At 39.8% G+C, this 8,816-nt stretch overlaps 1 non-coding gene across 1 annotated transcript; it reads right to left on the bottom strand.

Annotated features, from left to right (window-relative positions):
* Positions 1–8,320: 8,320 nt before the first annotated feature.
* LOC117911932 lies at positions 8,321–8,428 on the bottom strand. Its single transcript, XR_004650953.1, has one exon. It is a non-coding gene; the product is annotated as a small nucleolar RNA R71 (small nucleolar RNA).
* Positions 8,429–8,816: the final 388 nt, after the last annotated feature.

The following is an 8,816-nucleotide window of genomic DNA, read 5'->3' as shown; positions in this document are numbered from 1 at the left end:
AGAGAGAGACCAACCATGAATCGTAGTCAAGCTTGGCAACTAGCTTGGCAACTAGGGAGAAAGTGTCCAAGTAATCTACTCCTTGTTGAGTATAGCCTTTCACAACTAATCAAGCCTTATAATGCTATATGGAACCATTAACAAGGAATTTGATTTTGTACACCCATTTACAACCAACTAGGTGCTTACCACAAGGAAAAGAGACCACATACCAAGTTTTGTTACTCTCTATAGCTCGCAAGTCATCAGCCATAACAGTCTGCCATTCCATAATGTTCGTAACTTGAGAATAACTTGTGGGTTCAATATGGGAAGAAAGAGCATAGATAAAGGTGTTGTGTGTGGAGAACAAATTGTGGTAACTAAGTACTTGAGATAAGGGATGAGAAGTAGAAGATGACTCAACTATGGTGGAATAACAATGATAATCCTGAAGATAATAAGGAGGGTAACGAATACGAGTACGAGAAGAAATGGAATCAGTTAGTTGTGATGGGGAAGTAGAAGAAATAGAAATCTTTGGTGAGGATGAGGAAACAAGAGCAGGAAAAACGCGATCAGAGAATATGTCATGTGTTATACTTGGTGAAGGTGTGATGTGAAAAGGGTACTCAGATTCATGGAAGACAACATCACGAAAAATGAATTGGGTGTTACTATCGAAATCAAGCAACTTATACCCCTTGTAACCAGGTAGATATCCAAGAAAAATACAAGGAGAAGCACAAGGAGAGAACTTGTGGCGATGACGATCTAAAGTTGAAGCATAACAAAGACAATTGAAAACTTTGAGATGAGAATAGAAGGTTTCTTTTTCCAAAGTAGTTCAAAGAGTGTGTTGTTAGAAAGCATGGGAGATGGTGTCTTGATAATGAGATAAGCTGAAGTAGTAGCACAATCATTCCAATAACAGAGGGGTACATGGGATTGAAAAAACAAGGCTTGAGCTACATTCAAAATATGTTAGTGTTTACATTCAACAACAAAATTTTGTTGTGGAGTAGCGACATAAGAATGAAAAACTTGGACTCCATGTGTTTGAAAAAAATCTACAAATGCGATTTTAGGAGCATTGTCGGACCGGACAGATTTGATTTTAGCTCCAAATTGAGTCAAAATTAGAGTAAAAAAACCAGGCAAGATATTTGCAACATTAGATTTGGCACATAGGAAGTATACCCAAGTAAAATGAGTACAGTCATCAACAATGGTGAGAAAATACCAAAAACCTTATGTAGACATTGTGTGAAAAGGCCCTCAAATATTAAGATGTATCAAATTATATGGTTCAAATGACAAATGATTTGAAGAGATAAAAGGCAAACGTTTCTGTTTAGATAAAGGACCAATAGAACAATGATTGGAATGCTCAAAATTTGAAAACAAATTCTCAATTCATTACTCATCATATTCAGTTTTACATAAGAGGGATGTCCTAACCGATAATGCTAAAGTTTAGTTAGAAACTACAAGAAATAAAGGTTCCCTTCTCGTCTACCCTTCCCAATACTCCTCAAGTAAGGTTCTAAATAAAGCAAGAATTATGGAGAAAATTAACAGAATATTTGTGGCTTTGTGTAAGTGAGCTAATTGAAACAAGGTTGAATTGAAATTGAGGAACAAATAGGACATTGTCAAGAATGATGTGAGGTGAGAGCGACACATAACCAACACGACTGATAGGAACAAAATTACCATTAGGAAGCATCATAACAGAGTTTGCAACAGGAGTAGAGGAAATAAAAGTTTCTAAAGTGCAAAAGATGTGATGTGTAGCATCTGTATTTAACACCTAGTAAGAATGAGAAAATTGATGTGATTGGAGATAGATGAAAATGCTAATATACCATGAACACTGAAAACAAAGGCAACGGGATGTGCAACTTCAGAAGAGGTAAAGTCACTCACATGAAGCTAAGAGCTCACAAGAGCAATCAATTGTTGGACCTGAGATGGAGTTAGAGCCTGAGATGGTGAATAAGTGGAAACAACAGTTGTGGCTTGATTTGCTTGAGCTTTCATATTGTTTTTGGAACTAGGTTTGTATCCAGGGGGATAATCATGTATCTTGTAGCATTTGTCGATGGTATGCCCCTAGACACGATAATGTGAACAAATAGGTCTCTCACGCTTTTGTTTGGTTAGAGCAGAAACTACATTGGCCACGAGCGATTTTCGAAAGAGAAGGAATTCCATAAGTAATAGTACGTTGTCTTTCTTCTTGTACTACTAATGCAAAGACCTTTGAGATAAGTGGTATGGGATCCATCATGAGTATATGGGCTCAAGTTAGAGCATAGGAATCATTGAGCCCCATCAAAAACTGCATCACATACTCTTGTTGTTGATACTTTGCCCAACACTTCATGGCTTTACAATAAGAAGGAGGAAAAGGTTGAAAATCTTTATGTTCGTCCTAGAGAGTCCTCAATCAGGTAAAATAACTATTCACATCCATGGACCCTAATTCAGAGCAATGAGATGCTTCTTGATCTGGAAAATACGTAGCCTATTGCTCTGGTGAAACTTATCATGAAGATCTTGCCAAATTTCTAAAACAGTTTCAATGTAAAGGAGACTATCAACTATTTCTTTGCTAACAAAATTTAAGATCCAAGAGGTTACCATTTGATTACTACTCAAAAAGTGCTATTTCATAGCTTTTAATTAACTCTTATAAACACTTTTGAGTAGTAGTTATCACCTTTTAACCCAATTAACATATTAAGGACCCTTGCAATCAATTCTAATCAAATTGTGTTAAGTTTTGGTGTTTTGATAGCTTTTTGATCACCAAAGCAATTAGAGATTGAGGAGAGTTCTTTGGAATCCATGGCAAAGCAATGAAAAGCTCAGAAACATGAAGAACCAAAGCTTTGATGTCCTTTGCCATAAGCAAATCCGGAATGCAAGGAGTAAAAGATGTCTGGACAAGATATGCTATCATCCGGGTGTGATATTTCACGAGTGCTGTGTGCTTCAACCTGAGGGAATCCGGATAGCATTGCATCGCCTTCGTGCTGGGGGAATTCGGATGGAGTTGATCCGGATAGCCATGCATGCTCGGTGTCATCCGGGAGAGGGGTCCCTACACCTTACACACGCAGACGGTCCCCCTTGTGCAGCATAGTTCAGTTCACCCGGGGAAGAATTCCGTGCGCCTACATTTTACATTCGGATATCTCATAGCCGGATAGGAGAGGAAGACATTTCAACTTCTTTGGTCAGACATATCCGAATCCACTGGTAGCACCTACCCGGTCAGACATGCACAACTAAGGTGTTATCCTGAAGCTTCTTGATATTTCCGACCAACTTCTTAAGATATTTCAGACCGACATGTTGAGATATTTTAGGATATTTTGCTTTAGATATTTGTTGTCTAAATTCCCAAAGTCTCCTTGTAATCCACCTATCATAGGATTCCTTAGTCTTTAAGTAAGGAAAATGGTGAATAACCTCATATATATAGTTTGTAATTTTCTTTACAAAGACATCATGTTATGTGATCTAGTATGTAATCGGAAAGGAAGAAATATATTTTTAGAGAGCACTTGCTCTGTTTTTCCTTGATATATTTGTTTTCTCGTTAGTTTTCTTTCTAGTCAAACAAGCTCCGAGGAAGTTTCCTCAGAGAATGAGTGGCTAGACTTTTAGTTCCTTGGAGTTAAGGTAGCCGGGAAAGGTTCCAAGTGCATGAATTAGTAGCTTTATGGTTTCAATCATTAATGAAGAGAAAATGTGATCCTTTTATGATTTCTATGTCTTTAGTTAACTTAAAACACCTTCAAGTCACTTGAGCCAACACTTGGTAAGGCACGTGATCTCCATCCATGGAGATACACTTGTTTATCTCTTGCGAGCTTTTGGGAAGTGACTTGGAGGTAGGATTTTTCTAGAATTGCCAACACTTGGTAAGCTTTTGGACTCCAAGGAGACATCCATTAGTTATCTCTTGCGAGCTTGAGAAGGGAAGTCCAAAGTTAAAGATCACCTTGAATGGAAAATGCTAGGTGAGAGGCACGAGCCATTGCAAGTTGTATCAGTGAGAAGGAATTAGAGCTGAAATCCATTTAAAGGATACCTCTGTACAACACCAGTTAGAGAATTGACTATATGTTAATTCTCTAATGCGAGGAAATGAACCAAATGACCAGAGCTTTGTATTTGCATAAGGAACCTCCCCTGTGAACCTAAACCTCCAAGGAATGTTTTTCTTCATAAGTAATTTCCATTACTTTCTTTTTGGTTAGTTTAAGACCAAACCCTTTTCACTCAAACATCTTTATGTTTTCTTTTAAAGCTAACCTTGAAATGAAAAAGCACCAATTTAACCTTGAATTGGTATCAGTTGAGAGTTGAAAACCCTTCCCTGTGAACGATCCTAGAGTGTGGACCCTCACCCGATCCACCGGACCGGCGTGACTCGCTATTAAAAGAAAAGAAGGAATGAAAAAGTTGAGTTTTCCAGTTTTGAAAAACCTGCCCCCGGTGAGGAACGGTGTTGTATGGAGTCGCCACTTACTTTTTATTTTTATTTTTAAAATGGGGAAAATTAAGTAAGAACAAAAACCCCTAATGACCCAAGTATGGAAAAAACGGTTTGCGAAAACTAGATTCTAGGTCCGGGGATCATGTTACCCATTGGGAAGGTACCTCATGCGAGGTAGCACCCCTCTAGGCCCGGAACTCGGTCTCTACTAATGAATTGGGTATGTGGGAGCATATGGGTCACAGATGAGACCCTAGGCTAAATAGATGTCATGAATCACACAATCCTAGTTGGTATTTGGCATGCATATGAATTCAACCAACCAAAACAATGGGTGCGTACCTGTGGTCCCTAGCCAAGCGCTGCATAAAAGGTCGATAAACACATAATAAACATTCAAGATTAAGCACCATGCATGCATATGATTCAACAATCAAAACCAACGATGCGTACCTGTAGTCTCTAGCCATGTGCTACAGCAGAGGGTGAGTCAGTCACGCAACATGTATTCAAAATCAAGCATCCAAGCTTGTGCCAAAAAGGAAGATAGCTGGTTGAAATGAGGTAAGGGACTCCCCAAATGTCATACAAATCGAACTAGACTCGTCTAGACCACACCACCCATAACTTCAAAATTGCCCATACTAACTAAAATCAAACACTGACTTAAACCTTCAAAATGGCTCACAAGTACCCTATAGCAAATGGGTTTGAGCCCCAATGGATAAGGGCTCGAAAAATGCCAAAATCGAGGGCTACCTAAAGTCCTCCAGTAGAACAGGTTGAACTAGTTCTCAACTGGTACAACCTATTGAGAAGAATTCCTAAATTTTTCTAGAAAACTCCTAAATGAGTGAGGATTCAAACAAAAGAAACGGTTCTCAATTCCGAGCCTGGATGAGTGAGAACCAAACAAAGCCCGATCAGGTGCTCCTCATGACTGATAGAGCCAGCCAGCCATGGTGCTGAACCGGTTGAACCGGTTTCCAACCGGTTCATCTAGTTGATAAAAAAAATCCTAAATTTGGTCAGAAAGTTTCTAAGTGATTAAGGAAGCAAACAAAAGAAACGGTTCTCAATTCCGAGCCCGGATGAGTGAGAACCAGACAAAGAAAGACAGGTGTTCCTCATGGCTGACAGAGGCAGCCAGCTATTGTGCTGAACTGGTTGAACCGGTTCCCAACCGGTTCATCCGGTTGATAAAAAATCCCAAATTCGGTCAGAAAGTTCCTAAGTGATTAAGGAAGCAAATAAAAGAAATAGTTCTCAATTCCAAGCCCAGATGAATGAGAACCGGACAAAGAAAGGCAGGTGTTCCTCATGGCTGACAGAGGCAGCCAGCTATTGTGCTGAACCGGTTCAGCCAGTTGATAAAAAATCCCAAATTCGGTCAGAAAGTTTCTAAGTGATTAAGGAAGTAAACAAAAGAAATGGTTCTCAATTCCGAGCCCGGATGAGTGAGAACTAGACAAAGAAAGGCAGGTGTTCCTCATGGCTGACAGAGGCAGCCAGCTATTGTGCTGAACCAGTTGAACCGGTTTCCAACTGGTTCAGCCGGTTGATAAAAAATCCCAAATTCGGTCAAAAAGATCCTAAACCATTCATAACCAATCAACAACAATCATGTGTGGCCTTTATTATCCACGCCCAAGCAATACCATCTTCATATCAAAGGGAAGAAAAGATGATGAGGAAGGAGAAAAAACATATGAAGACAAGGAAGATAAACTGTAAGTAAAGAAAATTCAGCATGCTTACCTCAAAATCTCCACCAAATATGATCCATGTATGCCAGTGATGACTTCCAAAACTAAGATGTTGTCACTCTCCTCTTCAAAAAAACCACAGTGCTGAAGCTTTCCCCCACGCTCTCAACTCAGAAGATGCTCCTGACCTTTTGTTTCTCTCACCAGCAAAATTTCTCCTCTCTCAAAAATGCCAAAAGGTCATTTGCTCTCCTCTCTTCCCACCTTTTATACTCATACCCCTCTCAGCATTTGAGCTTCCTGGGTTCCTTCCCCTTCAGCACTGAAATCCCCTTCATCAGCATGGGAACCACACCCCTCATTACTTCTCTTAAACTTACGAGGCCAACTCACTCCCTTCATTTTTCAGCTTGCTTTACCACCAAGAATCCATATGGATTCGTGGTGGGCTGCAAGGAACCCAAACCAAGGCCCAAAATGGACTCAAAACATTGCCCAAAACCAATCTGGAGCTTACGGGCTTGAGCCATGTAGGATTTGGGCCCCAAAATTACTAGAATTAGTGTTTTACCTCAACTGACTCAATAGACCGGCTGAACCGGCCGAACCGGATGCCCACCGGTCGAACTGATTGCAAAAAATTTTGCAAATTTGAAGAAATGTTCCTAGAAGAGTAAGGAATCCATGAAAAAAACGGTGCATGATTCCGAGTTCGAAAGAGGGAGATATGATCAAAACAATTACCAAAAATCAGTGTTCTACACCAACTGACTTGATGAACCGGCTTAACTAGCTGAACCGGCTACCAACCAGCCGATTGGTTGCAAAAAATTTTGAAAATTTTACAGAATGTTCCTAGAAGAATAAGGAATCCATAAAAAGAAGCGGTTCTTGATTGCAAGTTTGGATGAGGGAGATACGATCAAAACAAGCCCGAGTGCTCCGAACCTCAACATGCCCCTATAAACTCCAACTAAGCTAAAACATTGGGATGACCCCACTTCCTTCCTATAGCGTGATGTGAACGACTAGGAAAATGGCCATGTTGAACCTCCAAAATGAACCACATATGCACCACAATGGACCACAGACAAACCCACACGAGGCTCGGACACCAACTAAGCCCAAAAGGGGCCCTAGTGGTGCCATATGCGAACGATGGGTGGATGTGACACCCGAAGGATAAATGGTAGTGTCGAGGTACAAAATTGAGGGTCTACAAAGCCACTATGCTATATTAGCTAAGCTATCCTAATGCATGGTGATATATGTTATACATTTTGTTGATTACTCTCTCAATCAAAGAGCACCAGTTGGACATAAATCAGTTGAGACACCAATTGGGAACGAATCAAATGGCGCCGCTGCTGGGGAAGGTGCCAACTTCGTATTGATATTATTCCAGGGTACTTGTGGTTTTCATCACAAGTTTGGTGAGTTTTCTCTCATTTTTACTAACTCTTTTAGTTTTTTTCTTTTTCTTGTTTATATTCTAGCATAGTTTTTAATTTAGATTTAGTTAATCGAACTCTTTTTAGTAGTCTTGTTTTTGTTTTCCTCTGTTTTGTTTTTGTTTTTCTCTGTTTTTGTTTTTCTTTCTTTATTATAGTTGATACTAGTTGTGTATGCCAAAGTGGATACGAGATTGTGGAGGAAGGCTTGTTAAACTTGAAACACCTCATAACAACCAGTTGGAAGTAATCTTGAACATCATGGAAACTACACCTGAGGATCAGGATAGTCACCATGATCATCAGGACAATCCCAATGAATTCAGATCAATGAGGGACCGTATGCATCCACCTCGTATGAGTGCACCATCATGTATAGTGCCCCTTACAGAGCAGCTAGTGATCAAACTCCATATTGTGCCACTTCTGCCAACTTTCCATGGAATGGAAAGTGAGAATCCTTATGCCCATATCAAAGTATTTGAAGATGTTTGTAATACATTCCGAGAGGGAGGAGCTTCTATCGACCTAATGAGGCTTAAACTATTTTCTTTTACTTTAAAGGATAAGGCCAAGATTTGGCTTAATTCTTTAAGGCCAAAGAGTATCCGTTCTTGGACTGATTTACAAGCTAAATTCCTCAAGAAGTTTTTTCCTACTCACATAACAAAAAGCTTGAAAAGGCAAATTTCAAACTTCTCAACTAAAGAGAATGAGAAATTCTATGAGTGTTGGGAAAGATACATGGAAGCCATTAATGCTTGCCCTCACCATGGCTTTGATACATGGCTGTTGGTGAGTTATTTTTATGATGGGATATCTTCCTCAATGAAGCAACTCCTCGAAACGATGTGTGGAGGGGATTTCATGAGTAAGAATCTTGAGGAAGCTATGGATTTCTTGAGTTATGTAGCTGAAGTCTCAAGGGGATGGGATGAACCGAACAGAGGAGAAGTGGGAAAGATGAAGTCTCAACCAAATGCTCTTCATGCTAAGGCTGGGATGTACACCTTGAATGAAGATGTTGATATGAAAGCAAAATTTGCAACTATGACAAGGAGAGTGGAGGAGCTAGAACTGAAAAAGATGAATGAAGTGCAAGCTATTGCTGAAACACCAGTGCAAACAAAGCCATGTTCGATTTGCCAATCTTATATGAACACTTGG

Source organism: Vitis riparia, chromosome 3 (genome assembly GCF_004353265.1).
Source record: "Vitis riparia cultivar Riparia Gloire de Montpellier isolate 1030 chromosome 3, EGFV_Vit.rip_1.0, whole genome shotgun sequence".
Classification (NCBI taxonomy): domain Eukaryota; kingdom Viridiplantae; phylum Streptophyta; class Magnoliopsida; order Vitales; family Vitaceae; genus Vitis; species Vitis riparia.
This window is presented reverse-complemented; position numbering and strand designations above follow the sequence as displayed.